The sequence below is a fragment of the Lissotriton helveticus genome, chromosome 9, assembly GCF_964261635.1.
Source record: "Lissotriton helveticus chromosome 9, aLisHel1.1, whole genome shotgun sequence".
Lineage (NCBI taxonomy): Eukaryota > Metazoa > Chordata > Amphibia > Caudata > Salamandridae > Lissotriton > Lissotriton helveticus.
Window position 1 is genome coordinate 824,328,478 of NC_136070.1, and position 24,860 is coordinate 824,353,337.

The 24,860-nt window shown below is 50.4% G+C and overlaps 1 pseudogene; it reads left to right on the forward strand.

Annotated features, from left to right (window-relative positions):
* LOC144783296 (14-3-3 protein zeta pseudogene) overlaps positions 1 to 22,106 on the forward strand; it is a 58,127-nt pseudogene extending 36,021 nt beyond the window's left edge.
* The last annotated feature ends 2,754 nt before the right edge of the window (positions 22,107 to 24,860 follow it).

The window sequence follows — 24,860 nt, forward strand, 5'->3', positions numbered from 1 at the left end:
CAGAGTGACACTCTTTTTATGTAACTCTACGCTCCCTTTCAGTTGTTGAAATTGCTGTATGTTGATTGTGGCTTCTAGGCAGTGGGGTCACGAAAAGTAGAGCGTACTTGAATTATATACTGAATTAACAATACACTAGTGCGCCATTATAGCCCACACTGCTGGTGTATATATATTTGTGTTATGTAATGTTCATTTGTATAGCAAACTAATCACCCAACAGAGTATCCAGGTGCTTGGGTGAGGTATGTGGTCACAAAGTGCTTATATTAAGAGCCAGACCATCATCTTCTTGCAGAACTCAAGAAGTGATGAGGAGGCTCTGATGTGTTGAGTTAGGTTGTTTCATGTCTATGGTGGAATGTAGGAGATTGAGTGACCTTGAGTTTTGCTTTTGTGGATGTGAGGAGAGTGTGCGAGTGAAAGGGAGGGAGAGCGTAGGTGTCTGGCTGGTTTGAAAATGTGTATGCAGCTGTTTAGGTTTTCAGGTCCTGTGTTGTGTAGGTCTTTGTATGTGTCCGTAAGAAGTTCAAATTGGCTGTACTTGTGGGAGATCGAGTACGAGTCTTGCATCTGTATTCTGGATGGTATGAAGTCTGTGTAGGAGTTGTTTGGATATTCCAGCTTACAGAGTGTTGCTGTAGTCCAGCCTGATGGTGATCAGTGCTTGTATGACAGTCCGTCTGGTGTTCAAGGGAACCATTTAAAATCTTTCAGAGCATGCCTAGTATGTAGAAGTAGGAGGTGCACACTGTGTTGACTTGAGCAATCATGTTGAGCTTGTCATGTAGGATGATCCCTGATTTCTTGAGTGGTCGTTGGGTGTGGGTCCTAGCTCCGATTGCTACCAGGTGGAATCCCATGGGGAAGTTTTGTTGCCGAAGAACAGTACTTCTATCTTGTCAGAGTAAAGCTGCAGGCAGTTGGTTCACATCAACTCTGCTACCATGGTCATGCAGTTGGTGAAGTTGGTTCTGCTGGTGTTCGTCTTGTCCATCAGGGAGAGGATGAGTTGGGTGTCATTGGCGTAGGCGATGACAGTGATGTCTTGTGATCGGATGATGTTGGTAACCGTTTTCATATAAATGTTTAAAAAAAGTGGGGCTGAGAGATGATCCCTGTAGTACACCGCATATCAGTTTCTTGGTCTCTGATATGAAGGGTGGCAACCTGACACTTTGGGTTCCTACTGTGAGGATGGAACAGATCCATTTGAGAGCAGATCCTTGCATGCCAATCTCATGGAGTCTTCTGATTAGGGTGTTGTGTGAGACAGTGTTGATGGCTGCAGAGAGGTTGAGCAGGATGAGCGTCGCTGTTTCTTCATTGTCGGGAATGCTTTGAATGTCGTTGGTGGTCTCGGTGAGAGCTGTTTTGGTGCTGTGGTTCTTCTGAATCCTGATTGTGTGTTGTCTAGAAGCTGGTGAAGTTCAAGATGAATTGTGAGTTGCTTGCTATGAACCTTCTCAAACACTTTGGCTAGATAGGGGAGCAGGGAGATGGGTTCGAAGTTGCTCAGTTGATTTGGGTCGGCTGTGGGCTTCTTGAGGATGGTGTTGATTTCTGAAAGTTTCTATTCATCCATCAAGATGGTGGATGTGATGAAGGTGTTGATGATGTGGGTCAGGTAGGTGCTGATTGGTGATTTTCCCAGGTTGGATAGGTGGTGGGAGCATGAGTCTGTCAGGCCCCTGAGTGGATGGTCCGCATAACTGCCACTGTGTCCTTTCTATTGAGGGTTGTCCATTCAATCAGGTGGCTATCATGGTTGGTAGTAGATAGGTTAGTGATGATTTCTCTAGGGTTGGGTTGGTGTGCGAAGTTGCTGTAAATGTTTGTGATTCTTCTGTGGAAAATTTGGATAGGATGTCACAGAGTTGTTGGGAGACAGCAATGTTAGTGACAGTGAATGAGGGTGAGGTGAAGTCCTTGATGATCGAGACGATCTCCTTGCAGCTAATGGAGCTTTCTTCATGCAGTCCACTAGGGCCTTTTCTCGGTGTCTCTGATTTGCGGGTCACAGCATCTGAGTGCAGACTTATAGGACAGTTCTGTCGGTGGTGTTGTGTCTGGCTCTACATTATGAGGTGTATCACCATTAAATGTTTCTACTGAGAGAAGGCGTAACACACTTCTGTGATAAACCACCATTCAGGTAGGGATGAGGTGCCCCTACCTGAAATGGGGTCAAAGGCGAGTAATTACCTCATTCTAGGGCGTGAGCCACCAAGGCACATAATGATTTAGAGTACCCAGTTTACCAATGAGCAGCGGTTGTATTTTATTATTGCTAATTATTATTTTACACTGCTGAGACAGGTGTTACTGTAAATAAACAATTCTGGATGTCCTCGTTTAAAATGGCCAGAAAAGAGACCAAGATTCACATTGACATATTGGTTCTCATTATGAATTGGACCTTAATTCTGATGGGGCTGTTGACTCGTCTTACAGGCCCACTCAGAATTACAATGTTTGCTACAAGAATCCAGTATTTTTCATTAAGAGATTTTACCTGTTCAAGCAGGTGAAATCTTCAGCAGAAAAGCTGAGAGAAATGAGGAATACTAGGTTTTACGTGGGCATGTTATTATTTAATCTCCTGCTAATTTCTTGTTTTTAGTAGACCTTTAGTGTGAAACATGGGATGGAATTTCCTCATCCCTGGAGTTACCAGTACCCCTGTATCAATACTTTCCCCGTTACTGACTTACTAGAATGGAGTGCACTTGAGTTTGACTGTTCTTTTCAGCTAATATCAGTTGCACTGGAAGTAGTGGTTATGGGGTTGCAGGCAGGGTGCTGCAGTGCCCCCATAAATCCTTGATGGAGTTCAAATAGGGAATTAACAATGCAGAGGCCTTTATTTATTAGTATGGAAGCATTTACTATTCTAGTAAGTTTTCTTTATGGCTCATTTGTTTCTCCCTTATTTTAGCCTAACTGCACGTTTTAGGCCACTTTTGACATGCACAGCCACACATAACACATTTATGTTATGCTATGATATTATTTTAGAAAATATGCTGTACATATTATTATTATTCACTTCTTCTTTTGGGATTCATTCTGAACATTTCATACAAGGTCGAGAAACATGGTGCCCTGTTTTGCTATGATCAGTCCGCAACATCTCCTAACGTTTGGACACAACACAAAGACATGGCTGCTGCTTTACAGAACAGCACTTTTTTATCATATAAACTGAGACTTGCCTTTTAGAAAACAGAGAGGAGGATCCGAGTTGTAATCCTGTGTTGTAATCAGTAGCATATTCCTGTGCTTATGTAGTGAGGGTAGGCTTAGACAAATACATCATTCGCCATAGTAGGGCTTTTCATCATATACAGGGTACTCCTAATGATGCTTACATTGCTCAGTAGTAATTGTTTTTCTAATCGCAGCACAGATGATTCATAATAGAGATCAATAGTTTTAATAAATATTGTAAACTTTCATTGTGTCTTTCTTTTGTTTATTATGGACATAGATAAGTGAGAAGAGAAAGGTGATGGTCTGTTTCCACTGTTCTCTTGGGGACTAGAGTGTTGCAGTCTACGTTGTCAATTGACCTGTTACTCTGGGAAGGTTAGGAGAGCAAGAGGGGCACTGTGAGCTAGTCGGATTTGGGCCCATAGGTACTGATGTGGTATGGGTACTCAGTCCCTACCTTACTGATGTCCTGTGATCCCAGATACAGTTCTGTTTCCAAACATAATCCCTGCAACACTGAAACAAACTGTCTCATGACAGGCAGCTTTGTTTGACAATGTGCTAATTATTTTAAATGAATGGCGTGTTTGCTATTCTTTTCTCTCATTGCAAGAAAGGGTATTTAGTCATTTTAATTAGTGACACTTTTTCTGGAGTACAGGTGGAAGGAGCCTGAGAGGGGGCGGCGGTAGAACGGGTGAAGGCAGCGCAGCCGAAAGAACAGAGAAGATGCGCAGACACCACTCCCCAACTGTCCCGGATGGGAGGGAGCCAAGCAGCAAAACCCCTGTCTCCTGTAGCAGTGCGGTAACAGTTAGTGCAGTCATGGATAACATGCATGTGCAATGTAATCGATCTCGCTTATATGTATTTAGCTATGCAGCACATTAGCCTGGGGGCTGAAACATCTACTGTTATTTAACCCGTTACGTGCTAGCGTTGGCCGTTGGCGGACGGAAGCACTACCTCCCAGGTGCTACCTCCCGGTTGCTGCTCACGACCAACGGCCAACCTAGCCCCGCCCACTGCATCGAACGCCCGCACCGCGGCAGAATGTCCGCCGTGGTAAACGGGTTAACATGGAGGGAAAGTAGGCACCAAACTGTGTATAGGAACACATGGAGAGAAATAGTGCCTTTCAGCTGGAAATGGTATAGTCCAAAGCTCAGTTTTTGCTATAAAATCAGGGACTTCAGTGGTCATTTCGCTAAAATACAAGATTTGAAAAAATTATTATTGTCTATGGGTGCTCGTGGAAGACAATTTCTATGGACTGGAACCTAGAGAATGCTAAAGTGATTCTGGTATTTTACTGACCTCTGCTGGTTGCTTTCTATTAAGACAGTTAAATAGAGGCAGTTGAACAGAAAAAAGTCCCCAAGAGGAGGCAGACAAGTCCTAGGGTGGATCTCCCGAGCCCACAAAGTACATACACATATAAGTATAAACTAAAGTATATACAAACATTTGCAATGCAATAGGTCTCGAATTTGCAAGAGGTTGAGCTATTGGCATTGTAAATGACAATGCCTTTTATTTATGTGTTTTGAAAACCTGCAAGCGGTGTGTAAACACGCACTTTGTATTTATAGTCTTGGCTTACAAGAAGCCAGCCTAGCAGTAAAAGAGGCGCAGTTACTGCGAGGACTATAAGTACAAAGTGCGTATTTACGCAGGGCCTGCAGGTTTTTCAAAACACATAAATAAAAGGCATTGCCATTTACAATGCCAATACCTCAAGCTCTCACAAATACGAGACCTATTGCATTGCAAATGTATATTCTCCGGGTCTCCGATTACATATTGTAGTTTTTCTTCTTTATTTTTTTAACTTTACATTTACGTACACAAACAGCTAAAGGATTGAGGTTCCCTCTCACTAGATCTCACAGTCTATAATTGCTAAAAAATTGTGTTGTTTGTAAATAAAAAAAATTCACTTGCATCTATCATAATCCAACTCTACTTTTCCAGGTTCGGAGCAAAAGAAAACATGCCACCCTTCCCACTGTAAAGAGCAGCACTCGGTGATAAATGTGATATTAAACTAGAAAAATCAGACTTGAGTGCAAAGTACAGAAGCCCCAAAGAAAACATGGTATAGCTGAACACAACATCTGCCCCCACTTTTCAAAGAGACACTTACATCATTTCCATACTGGTCAGCTGGAATTGACAAAGCATATGCGGCAGCCATCGCTTCATTGGGGCCCTGAGAAGAATGAGAGCATCAGAAACAACAGTGTTTGTGGACTGACAATAAAGCACCACTGGCCCCGTCTTACATAGCTATACTCCCATTGTACCCAAACCAGGCTCTAAAGGGTGGACCAGGTGGGCGCAGCTCTCCCAAAATAGCTCCATGGCCCGCCCAAGGCCCATTCACAAGTAGAAAACAATAATTTGTTGTTTACGTAATGAAAAAAAAAAAGACAGGACTGCAGCCTCGCTATCAAAGCCTAATGACCTCGGCTACCATAAGTGCCTGGGGACAACAGTGAGGTCACAGGGGGTGATTGCTATTCCTGTGCAAGTGTAAATAGAAGGAGCACCCGAGACACCCCCACTATATCAAGACCACAAGCTGACACACTTATTAAGAGAGAAAAACAGTTTCCTGGCAGGGACATTGTGAAGGATTTTGCCATTATAAGAAAAGTAAGTGAAAATGTGCATACAAGCAGGATATATATCTTGGTAGTGTTTTTTTTATTTCTACTGTGGTGGTATTCCTAACTAATTGCCGGGCCACTGGAATTATGCACCCAGGGAAAACTAAATGACAGTACAGAGTTTGCCAAAGTACGTGGCAGGAAAACGCATATTACTCTGCGTAGGCACATTTAGGGCCAGATGTAGGTGGCCAATTACCGGTCGGTAACGGCCGAATGCGGCCGTTACCGACCGGTAATTGGATTTTGAGATGTAGGGCATGCATTTACAGAATCGGTATTTTACCGATTCTGTATTTACCGATTCGGTAAAATTACCGAATCGGTAAATACAGACTCGGTAAAATACCGATTCTGTAAATGCAGATGCAGCTGGCACATGTCAGAGTGCCACAGGGCTTTAAGAATCGGTATTTTACCACCCAATCCAAGTGGGTGGTAAAATACCGAATCCAGGTGTGCATGCACATGTGTGCATGCACACCTGTGCCATGTGACACACAGACATGCCCTTAGGGCATGTCTGTGTGCCACATGGCGCATATGCCTAGTTTTGGGGTGCCAGAGGGTGTCAAAGTGACACCCCCTGCACCCTTGCTAATATCGGTATTTACCGATTCTGTAATTACAGATTCGGTTTTGCCCATTGATTCCTATGGGCTGCAAGGCCCATAGGAATCAATGGGCAATACCGAATCGGTATTTACAGAATCGGTAAATACCGAATCTGAACGATTCGGTATTTACCGAATCTGAAATACCTACATCTCCCCCCCTCTATTTTACCACCTTTTAAATACCGATTCGGTATGATTCGGTATTTACGAGGTGGTAAATTAAAATTACCTACATCTGGCCCTTTGTGATAGTATTACTTCAATATTTTCTACATTCAATCATGGTAATTTGTATAGGGCGCTACTCACCTGGTAGGGTCTCAAGGCGCTGGGGGGAGGGGTCCGCTACTGCTCGAAGAGCCAGGTCTTGAGGAGCTTCCTGAAGGAGAGGTGATCCTGGGTCAGTCAAAGGTGGATGGGGAGGGAGTTCCATGTCTTGACTGCCAGGTAGGAGAAGGATCTTCCTCCGGCGGTGGACTTGCGGATGCGTGGTATGGCGGCGAGGGCGTGGCTGGTCGATCGTAGCTGGCGGGTGGGCGCGTAGAAGGTCAGGCGGTTGTTGAGGTACTTGGGGCCCAGGTCGTGGAGGGCCTTGTCTGCGTGGGTGAGGAGCCTGAACATGATCCTCTTGCTGACGGGGAGCCAGTGCAGGTCTCTCAGGTGGCCGGAGATGTGGCTGTGTCGGGGTATGTCCAGGACGAGTCGTGCGGAGGCATTCTGGATGCGCTGGAGTCTTTTCTGAAGTTTGGCTGTGGTTCCGGTGTAGAGGGTGTTTCCGTAGTCCAGCCGGCTGGTGACAAGTGCCTGTGTGACCGTCTTCCATTGTATATGTTAACACTGTCTTGGCAAAGATTGCACGTTGTTGGTACCAATTTAACACCAAAATACAGCAAGAGGCAACCAAAAGGTAATCAATCATTTGTGAAGGACCTTCCACAGCGCAACAACAAGTCTCACTGGATTTTTAGGAACTTTTGATCCGAAACTAGAAACTATTTTTTGTTAAAATTTGCAAATTATGCAGCAGATGATGGATTGTGGGACACATTCGGAATTGTGCGGAATACCCTGCAGCTGCAGAACTGCATAATTCCAGTATCCCTGCTTATGGAACTATATTGAGCACACACAAAAACAAGGCAGCAGCACTGTTTAGACTCTTCTTAAGTGAAAAGACCTGTCAAGTTTCACTAACACAACACTGATACAGAATGGGAAGAAGCAATGCATGTGTCTATTATGCGAAAAAAAATGACTGGCAACAATTCCATGGCAGCACTGGCAACATGTGCTGCCACTGTCCTGCCTAGTCTCAATCTCCCAATGTGCTCGCAGAATGCAGAGCTCGCTAATATAATTAGAAGGAAGAACAGACACCCTATTTTGGGGCACTGAGGATGGGGCATTTATTGTCTTCCATTAAATTCTCTAATTTTGTCACATGAAGAGACAGAAATGGATTATAGTCAGGGCCACTGGAATTACACGATTCTGCAGTCACAGAGCTTTACACCTAAATATGGATTTGCCAAACTATCTATCATCTGCTGCATAATTTGCAGATTTCAACAAAGAGCTATCTTAAACTGATCAAAAGTTACTAAAAATTCTGTAATATGTTGATGCACAGTGGAAGGCCCTTTGCACAGGTTTACTTTTCTCCTTTCAGTTGCTTACTGCTGTACTTGCATTTTAAACTGATACTAATGAGGTAAATCCTTTTTCCAGACCGTGTTAACGTGTAAAAAATTACAAAATAATAAAATACTATCTCGCATTACGCTGCAAAATCTAGTCAACCCAGCTGCTTAATTTAGTCCTTCTGTGTTGTATAATTCCAGTGGCCCTGATTATAGTACTGCCTTTACTCATCGGGTCCTAAACTGATAAGAGAGAGAATGGTGATGTGGAGAGAGGGTTGGAAAGATAATAAGGCTGAGGCCAGAGGGAGGCTAGTGAGAGGGTGAGAAGGAGGGTGAGTCAGAAAGGGAGGACGTTTATGTACAAAGAAGAGGGGAAGGAAGAAAGAGACGGGTGTGGTGGAGCAAGAGTTAGTTGACACACTGTGAGAGGATTGCGCAGTCAGCAGAGACAAAGTAGAATGAGGCACAAAGAGAGGAGGGTGAGGTGAGAGAAATATGAAGTGAAGTAGAGAAATATGAAGTGAAGTGGAGAAAGAAGGGCGTATCAAGGAACAGGTGGATAAGGTGGCGAGAGAGTAGGATGATGTGAATGAGTGAGGTGGAAGGAAGTAGATGGTGAGGTGAGCCGGACAGCAAGGTAAAGTGGAGAGAAAGGAGGATGAAGTCAGGAGCAAGAAAGGTGAGACAGAGATAAAAGAGAGAGGAGTGGAGAGAGCAGAAAAGATAAAGCCCATAGATTTAAACCTCATGTAATATACAGTCTAAACTAGTATGGAGAACCCGTAAGTTAGTTGCATAGGCTTACAACAGAATTAACCATGCTTCCACCTCTAGTATAGACACTCTGCTGCTGAACAAGTGGGGGTGAGGGGAGGCTTCAGAATCTAGTTAACGTCAGTAACAACCTTCTCCCTCAAAACTCTTCACCGATGACCGACTTAAAATGTGTGTACTCATAAGATGCATTCTCTACTAGTTCTACCCCAATGCACCTAAGTGTAGTACAAGGTAAGAATTAGGTGCTGTATTCTATAGTATGGTATGCTATAGTTTGGTATTCAAAGTCTAGTAGGCAAAGAGTCCCTCTAGGTTCTAGTCAGCTCCATATCTTGAGAATGAGAGAGGTTGGAATCTCTTTCCGGTTCTCGAACTCTAGCAACCAGCGAAGGGAGCAGAACACTGGAAGCTGGGATGACAGTGTCTTGTCAGTGCGTCTGGCCGGGATAGGGGGTCCTCTAAAGTTGAGGTCTACTCCTACTTGCTTGGGCAAGGGAAGGTATATTTATTCCTGGTCGGTGCCTTGGAATGTTAGCATTGATGTAAAGTCGGGCAGAGGAAGACATGAGAAATGAACCCTTAAGGTATAGCGGTTCATGCATAATAAATGAGTTCTTGGAGAAATCAATAATCCTGGGCTAGGGAAACTCCCAATAGCTTAAATGTCTGGTTTCTAAGAACTCGTTGTGACGTTGGGATGGACGGATGTAGGTGACCATGCCTGTATTTGGATAACATGGTTAATGCCTAAATAAGGACTGGGATCTTATGCCTATATACGGGCAATGTGAATTTTGCCTATATAAGGACATGTATCAGGAAAACCTATATACGGACACCTAAAGCAGAATACAACATTGCATTTACACAAGACCTCTTGCATTGGAAACATGAGTGCAGGCAGGCAAGAAGGCAAGAACTGGAGTGGGGGGGCGAGAAGTCATGGACTGCCGGAGGGGGCAGGGGGGAGACAGGGAAGAAAATAGTGTTCGGAGTAAAAGAGCTGTAGTCATGGAAGGATACAAATGACGGCATGGCCGTCATGAGGAGGGACTCACAAGACTAAAACCATTGGAAGACAGCATTTAGGACCTAAGCCAATGAAAAATATGGGAGGAGAGTGGGGGGAGCTTCCACAAAGCTTCCACGCTATACTGAATACTGCATGCCTCGCAAAGCGAGCAGCGCATGTGCTGCAACGCTAGGCTCGACCTAAAAACGAGCTGGTGCAGAAAGACAAACAGGCAGAGATGGCCGAGAGATACGATGACATAGCACAGAACATGAAGAAGGTAAGGGAGGAATGTGGTGAAAGTGGATGTTCCAATGAAGAGCGGAAACTTCTGTCTGCTGCTTCCAAGAATGTGGTAGGAGCTATTATGTCATTGTGGAGGGTCATTTCTAGAATCGAGCAGAAAGCGGAAGGCAGTGAAAAACAAGCATTTACAATGCAATGGTCTCGGCATTATTAAAGGTAGAGCTATTGGCATTGCTCATGACATTTTTTTTTTAAATCATAAATAAATGGCATTGTCATTTACATTGCCAATAGCTTAATCGTTAAATAAATGGCATTGCCATTTACAATGCCAATAGCTTAATAGCTCGCAAATGCATGACCTATTGCCTTTACACCCACACAGAGCCACACACACAAAGCCACCCACACACACACAGAGCCACACACACACAGAGCCACACACACACACACAGAGCCACACACACACAGAGCCACACACAGAGCCCCACACACACACACACCCAGAGCCACACACACACACCCCCAGAGCCACACACACACCCAGAGCCACACACACACACACCCAGAGCCACACACACACACACCCAGAGCCACACACACACACACCCAGAGCCGCACACACACACCCAGAGCCGCACACATACACACCCCCAGAGCCACACAGACACACAACCCCAGAGCCACACACACACACACCCCCAGAGCCACACACACACACCCCCAGAGCCACACACACACACCCCCAGAGTCACACACACACACCCCCAGAGCCACACACACAAACCCCCAGAGCCACACACCCAGAGCCACACACACACACACACACACACACCCAGAGCCACACACACACACACCCAGAGCCACACACACCCAGAGCCACACACACACCCACAGAGCCACACACACACACACCCAGAGCCACACACACCCAGAGCCACACACACACACACCCAGAGCCACACACACACACCCAGAGCCACACACACACACCCAGAGCCACACACACACACACCCACCCAGAGCCACACACACCCACCCACCCAGAGCCACATACACACCCAGAGCCACACACAAACACCCACCCAGAGCCACGCACACACCCACCCAGAGCCACGCACACACCCACCCAGAGCCACACACACACCTACACACGCACACACACCCACACACACACACAGAGCCACACACCCAGAGCCACACACACACACCCAGAGCCACACACACACACCCAGAGCCACACACACACCCAGAGCCACACACACACACCCAGAGCCACACACACGCACACCCAGAGCCACACACACACACACAGAGCCACACACACACACACCCAGAGCCACATACACACACACCCAGAGCCACATACACACACCCAGAGCCACATACATACACACAGGAGAGCAAGCACAGCGAGGGGGCAGTGAAGCAAGAACAGCGAGGGGGCAGGGAAGGAAGCACAGCCAGGGGGCAGGGAAGCAAGCACAGCCAGGGGGCAGGGAAGCAAGCACAGCCAGGGGGCAGGGAAGCAAGCACAGCCAGGGGGCATGGAAGCAAGCACAGCCAGGGAAGCAAGCACAGCCAGGGGGCAGGGAAGCAAGCACAGCCAGGGGCAGGGGAGCAAGCACAGCCAGGGGTCAGGGGAGCAAGCACAGCCAGGGGGCAGGGGAGCAAACACAGCCAGGGGGCAGGGGAGCAAACACAGCCAGGGGGCAGGGGTGCAAACACAGCCAGGGGGCAGGGGAGCAAGCCCAGTTAGGGGGCGGGGGAGCAAACACAGTCAGGGGGCAGGGGAGAAAACACAGTCAGGGGGCAGGGGAGCAAACACAGTCAGGGGGCAGGGGAGCAAGCACAGTCAGGGGGCAGGGGAACAAGCACAGTCAGGGGGCAGGGGAGCAAGCACAGCCCGCCGGAGCGCCTCGGTACGGCTATCGGCAACTGTCCTACCAACTCCCACGCATCTTGCGTGAGACGCGAGCCTGCCTGTCCTGAAGTGTGACAGTGCCTGGCACAGGCTCCGTGGTTCCCTTGTCTTTCCCCCCCGGCTCCCCTCCCGTCCCACCCATGTGACTGGTGTTGGTTGTCATGAGGCCCGGGGTCCCACACTGTGTGAGCCCCAGTTCCTGCCGAGCTCGGCCGTGCTTTCCTGATGTTGTTTTGCTGGGTCCGCGTGCGGAGAGATGTGCATCCGTGGAGTGAGCCATGGAGAGGGACATAGATCATACCTGGAGCAACACAGTCTCACAGGGCTCAGAAAATCACCAAATGTCCACTTCTCACCTGTTAGAAAGGCGAACCCGGGGGAGGCAGAAGGTGTCTGACTGACCACCCCGAGGTCTACCCCTCCTTCAGAGAAGGGACCGAGCGAGGTCGAGAGGCCTCCGACGGGAGGGCCCTCTCCTAGAATCGTACAGCAGAGTAACCACACCCCTACAAATATACACCACACGTAGATAGAGTTTTCAATCTTTATCTGGCAATAAGTATCGTTTCAATATATACAGCAGATCCCGAGATCTGGAAAGTCTCATGACAAAGGGGCAAGGTAGCGGGACAGTCTTATAGATGGTCGGTGGCAAGGAGATTCTACGCACAGCTCTCAATCCTTGAGCTGGGGAGTTCCGGGAGGTTGGGCCGCGGCAGCGCCAGCAGGCTCCAAGATAGTTCAGCGAGTGTGGACCGCGGCAGCGCCAGCAGGTTCCAAGATGGTTCAGCGAGTGTGGACCGCGGCAGCGCCAGCAGGTTCCAAGATGGTTCAGCGAGTGTGGACCGCGGCAGCGCCAGCAGGTTCCCAGATGGTTCAGCGAGTGTGGACCGCGGCAGCGCCAGCAGGTTCCAAGATGGTTCAGCGAGTGTGGACCGCGGCAGCGCCAGCAGGTTCCAAGATGGTTACAGCAAAGATGGACCGCGGCAGCGCCAGCAGGTTCCAGGTAGAACAGCAAGGGGAGTTCGTCTCAGGGTCAGCCGCGATAGCATCAGCAGGGCTTCTCGACTCCGGGATACAACTGCCGTCCTACTCTGGGGCTGGCCCAGATATAGGTCTGGAGTCCTTTGATGTCCGGACCCTCTCGCCTGGGGGTCAGAGGGGCCGGGATGATGGTGTCCAGACACCCAGCAGGGGGGTGGAGCCAGAGCCCAGGGAGGCCGGAGGGCGATCGAAACCAGACATCCGGGGACAGTTGGAGAGCCATCGAAACTCCCCTCTCCTTGTCTCTGGTGGAGTGGCCACTCTACCACCTGGAGGGTTCTTGGTGCCTCGATGGCGGGCTCGCTGGGGCCGTGGCCGCGGCTGGTCCGGGACCACGTGTCTGTGACGTGATGGGCCCAAGATGGCGTCGGGCCTGGAATGAGGGTCGGGGGTGGGAACCGGACCGGTAATGCTGGGGCGGCCCGAGGGTGCCGTGTCAGTGTTGGTGGGCCGCCGGGTGGCGAATCTGGTGGTTTGGAGGGCGTGCAGAGGTGTGCCCGAGGCCGACCCGGGCTGGATGGAGGGCCGATGTCGTCCGGGGCCCGCCATGCGGGAGGGGTAGGACCACGCCACGAGGCCGTGTCCAACACCCGTCCCCCCCAGCTGAAGGCAGGGGAGAGTCACCCATCTTCTTGGGGATTCTCCTCGCCAAGGCGGAAGAATCTGGAGAGGCCGTCAGCGTTGGCGTGGTAGTTGCCAGGGCGATGTTCCACGGTGAAGTTCATCCCCTGGAGGGAGATGGACCAACGTAGCAACTTCGGGTTCTCGCCCCGCATCTGCATCAACCACCGCAGGGGCCGGTGGTCGGTCTGTACTCGGAAGTGGGTGCCGAAGAGGTAGGGCCGGAGCTTCTTTAGGGCCCCTACGACGGCGAATGCTCCCCTTTCGATGGTGCTCCATCGTTGTTCTCGGGCCAGCAGGCGCCGGCTGATGAAGGCCACAGGAAGGTCAACCCCGTCAGAGTTCATTTGGGACAGTACGGCCCCAATGCCGTGTTCCGAGGCGTCAGTTTGGACGATGAACTCTCGGCTGTAGTCGGGGGCCTGGAGCACCGGGGCGGTGCACATGGCAGTCTTTAGTGTCTCAAAGGCTACTTGGCACTCGGGGGTCCAGTGCACCTTCGGGGGTAGTCTCTTGGAGGTTAGTTCTGTGAGGGGCCCCACAATGCTCCCATAGTCCTTTATGAACCGCCGATAGTATCCAGTGAGCCCCAGCAAGGCTCGGACGGCGGTCTGGGTGACGGGGGGCTCCCAGGCCTGGATGGCGTCGATCTTGGGTTGAAGGGGAGCCACTTGGCCGCTCCCCACTTGGTGTCCCAGATAGGTCACGGACCCTTGACCGTTCTGGCACTTGCTGGCTTTTATTTTTAGTCCGGCCCGTTGGAGGGCCGTCAGGACCTTCCAGAGGTGGGTCAGGTGCTCGTCCCAACAGAGGCTGTACACCGCAATATCGTTCAGATAGGCGGCACTGAACTCTTCCAGCCCGGCCAGCACCCGATTCACTAGTCTCTGGAAGGTGGCCGGAGCATTCTTCATGCCGAAGGGCATCACGTTGAAGTGGAAGTGGCCATCGGGGGTCGAGAAAGCGGATCGTTCTTGTGCCCCTGGCGTGAGGCCGATTTGCCAGTATCCGGCCGTGAGGTCGAAGGTGCTGAGGTACCTGGCGGCTCCCAAGCGATCGATCAGTTCATCCGCTCGAGGAATGGGATGGGCGTCGGTCCTGGTGACGGCATTCAGTCCCCGGTAGTCGACACAGAACCGTAGCTCCGGGGGCACCCCGGGGGCGGCGGCCTTAGGGACCAGGACGACGGGACTGGCCCATGGACTGTCTGAGGGCTCGACTACCCCTAGGGCTAGCATCTTGGAAACTTCGGCTTGGATGCAGGCCCGGACTCGGTCGGGGACTCGGTAGGCTCGGTGCCGCATGGGCGGACTGTCCCCGGTGTCGACGTCGTGAACACACCACTGGGTGACTCCGGGGGTGAGGGAAAATAAAGTCGCAAATTGACCCAGCAGGTTCTGGCAGTCCTGGCGCTGTTTGGGTGTCAGCGCGGGAGAGAGGGAGACTCCCTCAATGGAGCCATCTTTCTCGGAGGTGCCCAGGAGGTCTGGTAGAGGCTCGGAGTCGTCCTCTGCTCCGTCATCGGTAGCCAACAACAGGCTCAGTTCGGTGCGGACAAAGTGGGGCTTGAGCCGGTTGGAGTGTAGGACCCGGAGGGGGTTCCGGGGGGGACTCCATGTCCACTAGGTAGGTGACGGGGCTCTTGCGCTCCACCACTTTGAAGGGCCCCGTCCACTTGTCCTGGAGGGTGCCGGGGTCGACCGGGGACATGACCCAGACTTGCTGACCCGGCTCGAATTCAAAGGACGAGGCATTTTCATCATACCAGCGCTTCATCTCCTCTTGACTGGCCTTCAGGTTGGTTTCGGCCAGTTCCCGGAACTTCCGAGTCTGGTTGCGGAGAGTCAAGAGGTACCGGAAAACATCGGGCGGAGTATCGGAGGCGGCCAGCTCCCAGCCTTCCTTGACCAGGCTGAGGGGGCCTCGCACAGGGTGTCCATATAATAGTTCAAAGGGGCTGAACCCCAGGGACTTCTGGGGTACCTCCCGGTTGGCGAACAGGAGGCATGGCAGCAGAACGTCCCATTTGCGCCGGAGGGGCTCTTCTAGGCCCTTGATCATTCCTTTCAGGGTCCTATTAAATCACTCCACTAGTCCATTCCCTTGAGGGTGATACGGGGTGGTGAACTTATACGCGACCCCGCACTGTTGCCACAGGGACCGCATATATTTCGATATAAAGTTTGTGCCCCGATCACTGACGACCTCTCGGGGGAAGCCGACTCTGGAGAAGATCCCCATTAGCGCCCGACCCACTACGGGGGCTGTGATAGTCCGGAGGGGGATAGCTTCTGGGTAGCGGGTGGCATGGTCCACCAGGACAAGGATGAAGCTATGCCCCTGAGAGGTGGGAGGATCCAGGGGCCCCACGATGTCGATCCCTACTCGCTCGAAGGGAGTGGTCACCACGGGAAACGGTTGGAGTGGGGCCTTGATTTTCCCCCCACTCTTTCCGCTGGCTTGGCAGGTCGGACAGGTTCGGCAGTGGTTGTACACATCGCGGCGCATCTTCGGCCAATAAAAGTGGGTCACCAGGCAGCTGTAGGTTTTGTCCTGCCCCCGGTGCCCGGCGAGGGGCACGTCATGTGCCAGGGTTAAGAGAAAGTCTCTGAAGTGGAGGGGGACGACTAGCACTCGGCCGGCCCCCAGCTCGGCGATCTTTTGTTCACTGTACAGGAGGTCCTGGTCCCAATAGATCCAGTGGGACCCCGAGGAGTCTCCTGTGGCTTGCGTGGCGGCTTGTTGTCGGAGTCCCTCAAGGGACGGACATGTCTTTTGTTCCCGCCGGAACTGCTCGCGGGTGGGGCCCCCTTCTTGGCGCCACTGGGCTAGTTCGGGAAGGGGCCCGAGCTCGGGAAGTTCTTCATGGCGGGGGCTCTGCGGCCCCAGTTTGAGTTCCGCCGTGGCAGTGGCGGGTGGCGGAGGTGCCGGCCATTCAGGTTTTTCTGGTTCGTCTTCGGCTGGGACGGTGCCCCGGGTGGACATGGATCGGGTCGTTACGCAAACCCATTCAGGAAGGCCTAGCATCCCCAGATGCTCTCTTCGCTCGATCTGTGCCCAGGGGGAACTTTCCAGGTCGTTCCCTAGGAGGCAGTCCACCGGGGCATCGTCTCGGACGGTGACTTTCAGCAGGCCGGACACTCCTCCCCACTCGAAGGGGATGCGGGCCATCTGGCACAGGCTCTCGGAATTGTCTGCTGACCGGACAGGGCACAGAACGTGGGGCAAGATTTGTTCTGGGGTCACCAGATGGCAGCGGACGGCGGTTATGCTGGCCCCGTGTCACGGAGAGCCTCGGCCCGGCGTCCGTTGATGGTGATCCACTGGCGGTACTTCTGGGTGTTGATCGGAATCTGGTCTCGGGGGATCATGTCTTTGTCGCCCAGGGAGGCGAGGCACATGGCCGCGGACTCCCATTCTTCTGGTTCCATAGGGACCTCTTCTTCTTCCTCCTCTTCTTCGCTCAGAGCAGCCGCAGCGATTTGTCGACCGGGGGGCCCGGTGGGGCCGGGCCGCTGGTTCATGGTGCAGAGAGGATCATTGGCATAGTGACCCAGCCGCTGGCATCTGTGGCACGTAACGTTGTGGCGTGGCCCCGGCCGGGCTGGATGGGCCCCCCTCGGGCTGGAGGCTGGTGTAGAGGAGGCGGGCGAAGACCCCGGCGGGAGGTCTCGGCCTCGGCTGATGCCAGACCCGCCGCCTCGCGGCCGGTGGTTCCCCGGGGACCCTCGTCCGTATTCTCCTGTGGTGTTCCGGTGGACGCGGTTGCTTGCCCACCGATCTGCTTCGACCGCTAGCTTTCGCGGCTCGGTCAACTTGCTGTCGAGGAGGTGCTGTCGTAGTTCAATGAAGCAGTTGTTGGAGAGGTGCTCCCACAACATAAGGTCGACCAACTGCTGGTAGGTAGTGACCTGACTGCCTTTGACCCACCCCTCAAAGGCTCTGCTAAAAAAGTTCACATATTCTACCCAAGTGGTACCGGGGATTTTTTTACAGTCTCGGAACCTCTGCCAGTACATTTCGGGGGTGAGTCCGTAGCGCGTGAGTAGGGCCGTTTTCATGTGTTCATAGGAGGTCATTTCGGTGTCAGGGAGTTCCAGCAGGGCGTCCCTCCCTTCGTTGACGAACTTTCCCCACAGGCCGGCGCCCCAATCCTTCAGGGGCACCCGATGGGCGGTCATGGCCACCTCGTAGGCTTTGAACCATTGCTGGATATCATCGTTCTTGTAGTATTCTTCGACTACATCTTCCGGTAGGTGAACCTTGGTGTCCACGGGAGGGGCCGAGGTCTTGGCCCCGGCCGCGCTATCTTCGTTGCTCTTGGCCTTGATTTCTAGTTCTCTCAGGCCTCGTTCGTGTTCATATGCTAGTCGTTTTTCTTCGAGGTTACGTTGTCTCCGTTTCTCTTCTAGATCCCCCGTAGTTGCTCGAGGGCTATCTTTCTCTCCGCTAGCTGGAGTTCTCCGTCTAGCCGGAATCGTGCAAGCTCCAATTCGTGTAGCCGGTTGCGCTCTCGTTCTCGAGCGTCTTCATAGATGAGGTCCGCGTTTAGTGTTGCGGTTCTTTCCCCCGTCGGGGTGCGCTGGTTTCCTGTTGCCCGTTCGGGCTATTCTCCTCTTGGGGTGGTCTGTCTCGGGATTCCACCCAGGCTTGTAGGGCCGATTTGAAGTCCTCTTTTGTGCTCAGGCCAGTGGTAGCGATACCCATGTCTTTACAGAATTGTTTTAGTTCTTTGTGGCTGTATTTTTCTATCTTCTCTTTCTGGAATTCGGCAGGTAGGTGGGTTCCTTGGGTCGTCATGGTCTCTGTGTGTTTTTCCGTCGTAGCGGGTAGATCACTCTCTATACGATTTTGCGTTGGCTCGATCCCACCGCTGCCACCAATGTTAGAAAGGCGAACCCAGGGGAGGCAGAAGGTGTCTGACTGACCACCCCGAGGTCTACCCCTCCTACAGAGAAGGGACCGAGCGAGGTCGAGAGGCCTCCGACGGGAGGGCCCTCTCCTAGAATCGTACAGCAGAGTAACCACACCCCTACAAATATACACCACACGTAGATAGAGTTTTCAATCTTTATCTGGCAATAAGTATCGTTTCAATATATACAGCAGATCCCGAGATCTGGAAAGTCTCGTGACAAAGGGGCAAGGTAGCGGGACAGTCTTATAGATGGTCGGTGGCAAGGAGACTCTACGCACAGCTCTCAATCCTCGAGCTGGGGAGTTTCGGGAGGATGGGCCGCGGCAGCGCCAGCAGGCTCCAAGATAGTTCAGCGAGTGTGGACCGCGGCAGCGCCAGCAGGTTCCAAGATGGTTCAGCGAGTGTGGACCGCGGCAGCGCCAGCAGGTTCCCAGATGGTTCAGCGAGTGTGGACCGCGGCAGCGCCAGCAGGTTCCAAGATGGTTCAGCGAGTGTGGACCGCGGCAGCGCCAGCAGGTTCCAAGATGGTTACAGCAAGTGTGGACCGCGGCAGCGCCAGCAGGTTCCAAGATGGTTACAGCAAAGATGGACCGCGGCAGCGCCAGCAGGTTCCAGGTAGAACAGCAAGGGGAGTTCGTCTCAGGGTCAGCCGCGATAGCATCAGCAGGGCTTCTCGACTCCGGGATACAACTGCCGTCCTACTCCGGGGCTGGCCCAGATATAGGTCTGGAGTCCTTTGATGTCCGGACCCTCTCGCCTGGGGGTCAGAGGGGCCGGGATGATGGTGTCCAGACACCCAGCGGGGGGGTGGAGCCAGAGCCCAGGGAGGCCGGAGGGCGATCGAAACCAGACATCCGGGGATGGTTGGAGAGCCATCGAAACTCCCCTCTCCTTGTCTCTGGTGGAGTGGCCACTCTACCACCCGGAGGGTTCTTGGTGCCTCGATGGCGGGCTCGCTGGGGCCGTGGCCGCGGCTGGTCCGGGACCACATGTCTGTGACGTGATGGGCCCAAGATGGCGTCGGGCCTGGAATGAGGGTCCGGGGTGGGCACCGGACCGGTAATGCTGGGGCGGCCCGAGGGTGCCGTGTCAGTGGTGGTGGGCCGCCGGGTGGCGGATCTGGTGGTTTGGAGGGCGTGCAGAGGTGTGCCCGAGGCCGACCCGGGCTGGATGGAGGGCCGATGTCGTCCGGGGCCCGCCATGCGGGAGGGGTAGGACCACGCCACGAGGCCAGGTCCAACATCACCTTACACCAAGGGCAGGGGTATGTCTCCTGGCAAAAGATCACAGAAAGCAAAAGTTCAAAGAAACTCTCTCCTAACAGAACATAGTCACAGAACACACTGAAAAAACGTACAGTATCGTAACCAAAAGTTCGGGCGGCCCCTCAATTTATATACCTGCAAAACGGGTCCCCGTCACGCCACACAGATCTTCAGGAATTCAATCTGTTCACGTCCACATAACACGTAGAAAGCACGCCTCCGGACGTACAAAAGGACGTTCGCAGTGACGTCACCTACGTCCATCCGGCGGCATAGAGGGCGGACTAAAGTTCGTGGCGTCCTATAACTAGAACGACCAAGTCACCCAAAGCAAATATGATGACGGGCGAAACCTCCGGACCTTCAAATGTGCCCCAAAATTCCTCCCAAGCAAAATTAATAAATAATCGAACCATCAAATAAAAATAAAAAAAGAATCAAAACCCCAATAAATCATCAAGGCTGCCTCCAATGCGAATCCACCCAGATAATTGTGCAGATCAAAGTAGCGATCCAAGTGGCAGACAGAATCGCATCGATCAGAACGGGGGACCCGCGGAGATCAAAGAAAGACCTAAACACAATCATAAGTTAACAAGCAGGTCACAGTAACCACATGGGCATAATACACGCCACAGTTAACCTTACGCGGTCAAATTAAAATTACAAAAAACTTACAGTATCGTAACCAAAAGTTCGGGCGGCCCCTCAATTTATATACCTGCAAAACGGGTCCCCGTCACGCCACACAGATCTTCAACATTCAATCTGTTCACGTCCACATAACACGTAGAAAGCACGCCTCCTGACGTACTAAAGGACGTTCGCAGTGACGTCACCTACGTCCATCCGGCGGCATAGAGGGCGGACTAAAGTTCGTGGCGTCATATAAATAGAACGACCAAGTCACCCAAAGCAAATATGATGACGGACGAAACCTCCGGACCTTCAAATGTGCCCTAAAATTACTCCCAAGCAAAATTATTAAATAATCGAACCATCAAATAAAAATAAAAAAAGAATCAAAACCCCAACAAATCATAAAGGCTGCCTCCAATGCGAATCAACCCAGATAATTGCGCAGATCAAAGTAGCGATCCAAGTGGCAGACAGAATCGCATCGATCAGAATGGGGGACCCGCGGAGATCAAACAAAGACCTCAACACAATCATAAGTTAACAAGCAGGTCACAGTAACCACATGGGCATAATACACGCCAGAGTTAACCTTACACGGTCAAATAAAAATTACAAGGACCGAGAAACCCAACATTCCTCATCAGTCGAGCAACCATATAAGATAACAAGTAAAACAAGACCAAGACGATCCTCACCGGCAGACGAGAAAAAAAAAATGGCGGCCGCAAGCTTCTGACCATTTTCGGATTCGGGGGCGTGTATTTGTTGTTTTGAGTGACGGGTGACGTCACTGGCGAAAGAACAGCAAAATGTACGCCCCCGAATCCGAAAGAGACTGAGCTTCTTTCGAGGGACGCCTCTCTCCTCCAATGGCTGGTCTCCATTTAGGAAGCCAGCCAATGGAGGAGAGACGAGGAGGGAGGCGGGTTTAAGCTGCCACACTAAGACACATTAATTCTCCGGACTTCCGGCTTGGCAAGCCAGCCTACGGTCCCTCGACCTAAAAACAACAAATGGCCAAATAATACTGGGAGAAAATAGAGACCAAGCTAAGAGAAATCTGTTATGATTTATTGGGTTTTTTCAACAACCACCTGGTTCCTAAACTACACAATCGGAAAGAAGGGCTTTCTATTTGAAGATGAAATTAGATTATTATCCGTACTTAGTTGAAGTTGCTGGTGATGATAAGGAAGCTATTGTGAACAAATCACAGCAAACATATCAAGAGGCATTTGACATCAGCTAAAAATGACATGCAACCAACACATCCCATCAGACTCGGACTGGCCCTGAATTTTTGGGTGTTTTACTATGAGATTCAAAACAGTCCAGAAAAAGCATGTACTCTTGAGAGATGAAGCCATTGTTGAACTTGATACATTAAGTGAAGAGTCCTACAAAGACAGCACATTAATAATGCAATATCTGAGAAACAACTTAACGTTGTGGACATCTGACACTGAAGACACTCAAAGAAATGAAGCTGAAGCTGAAGAGGGAAGGGAGAATTAACCATCCTTCCATTTTTATCAGCCTCGTTATAATATTTACCCAGTAGACCGTTTGTCATCCGTACTATCCCACAAATAGTTTTTGTTTGTGATTTTTGGACCGATTTATGTTACTTCTATTTGGATTTCTATATTTTCCTTGTGGTTGTGTGTTTAATAGGGGAGTCGAATCAGTTCACATTTAGGGCATTTAATGAGTTATTTTCCATTGGAAATGGCCAATAGGGCAAATGGGGCTTTTTAAAAACATTTAAAAAAATTGGCATAGTGTTTTGTGGCTTTCCACGAAGCTATTCTTAATCTGATTTGCCATGCAAAACAAAACCTGCCTATTGGTGTGTATAATAGAAGAACAAAAGGGTGTACAGGTGCAGCCATAGACATAGACCAGAGTGGGTGCTCTAGGAGTAAGCACATGACATTGGAAGCAAAATATGCCAAATCCATAGTACATGGCAAGCATGTGAATCTATAGTGCCCACGTTTTACACGTCTACACACCTATATTGTTACTGAATGTCGTTCAATTGGCCAACTTTTGAGTAACACGCCAGCTATAAAAGGCAAGAAAGTTTCACATTCCATTATCTGTAAAGTTTCCTGACGCTTGCTTTCATTATTTTGCCATGCTCATTTTATTTGTATTTAAATGGTTGTACAGAGTATGTAAAATATTCAAATATTTGTAATATCCTAAGCAGCAAAGTTATCAGAAAATCGGGCAGCATCCCTAGCAACATAGGAAAGCTCAGAAAATATCTTGCTCACCCCCAAAATCAAGGGGTTCATATATTCGCTGAAAGTGGCAGCATTCTACCCTTTTGCATGGTGCATACCTGTGGACAAAATAGTTCTCTTTAGTGGTAGGGACTTCTGTGCCAATGCATGTTTTTTCAGACCGAAGACTATATTTTGCGTTTACAGTTTTTAAAAATATTTATGATAGGTGAGCAAGTCCACCAAAAATAATGTTATATGAAGCCCATGCATGACACAACAAAGCAAGCATTAACAAAGCAAAAAGACTGGCAGCAAACACCAGCAAGTTAAAGCTAATGAGCGGGGCGTGGCTTGAGCGCCGCACAAGATGGCGGCTTAGCTGCGGAGCTCCGGGCATCGAGCGCCGGCACCAGCGGCTTTCTCCTCTCCTGCTGCACCATTCTGGGCGCCGACTACATTTTCAGACGTCGGAATATGAGGTGAGCGGACTGATACCGCTTGCGACCCTCTGCTCCATCTGCATGCAGTTTCTCCGAGTCTGACGCGGCGCGCTTTTCAGCGGCCGCCATTTTCTGTCACCTCTACCGCGTATCCAGACTCTGTCAGCGGAGAGCCTGCGCCACAGTGCGGTGACTTCCAGGTGAAACGCGCTCAATGCAGCAATGCTGAAATACGCAATATTACTATTCCTTATTAGTTGACTCTTCCTGTTGGCGCTTTTTTCAGCCTTTGGTACATCCTTCTCCTCTAGCTTTCTTCACGCTGATGATGTGTTCAAGTTATTTTCATCATTTGGCTGCCGCTCTTCAATGACATTCACCGACCAGCATATCATTTGTTTCTGGCTACCCTCAATAATATCTATCTGTTCATACACAGGATGCAGAAGATTTCCCTGCGCACGTTCACCATATGCAGTGTAATTTCAGCTATGTGTGCACTTCTATTTTACTGATGTCTTCTGTGTGACGCATTTTCTTTTATTTGCACACACGGTCCTCACATCAATGTGTTGAACTCTACCCTCCACAACACTGCTTTTTTGTCAGTTTGAGGGGCGCCAACTTATTTCAACTGTGTCTACAGGTACATTATTATTATCATTATTTATCTCCCATACCTTATATGGGGAAACTGCGCACTCTCAAGCTCACAGCTTCCAAAACCAAACTGCCTCTTTCCTCTGACTCTGACTCAGCGTCGCACGTCATGGAAGACATTATTCCTTCTAAAACGGATATCACTCGTGGGGCAATACCTAAGGCTACTGTCAACAGCAAACTTCCACAACCAGGCTCCACGAAACGTCACAAGAAAGATCCTCCATCTCCAGGATCTGAGTTACCTTCCGCATCCATGGATCTCATTCTTGAAGAACTCCGAGCACTTAAACCCTTTATGGCTGAAACTACTAAAACACTGCAATTTCTTCATGATAAATGGTCCACTCTCGAATCCAGAGTCCTGTTAGTGGAACAATCAACGGAAGCTCTACAATCTTCTTGTTCTAGAATTTCTACATTGGAGAAGGATGTCTCTCTCTTAAGGCGGCAGACTGAGGAGTTGGAAAATAGAAATCGTCGCAATAACCTACGCCTTTATAATCTTCCAGAGCTCACAGAAGGGTCCAATCCAACCTCCTTCTTCCAAACCTTTTTACCGAAAATTCTAGATCTTCCATCTTCTGTCACTCTTAACATTCAACGAGCTCATAGACTGGGTCCGAGAGTTTCCTCCAAACCACGCGGAGTCATCATGCTCTTCCTACAATATACCGATTTACTTCAGGTACTTTCGGCAGCCAAAGCAAAGAAACAGATCATCTGGGAAGGCCATCGTCTGTATCTGTCTCAAGATGTAGCCAAAGTGACAGCTGACCGAAGGAAACAATTTCTTGATCTACGACCACGATTGCGAGACCTTGGTGCCAGATTCGGTCTCCTACATCCTTGCCTCTTCAAGGTTACGTATAAAGAAAAGACAACGACTTTTGAAGATCCACGAGTCCTTGAAGAATTCCTACGTCGCCATGAAA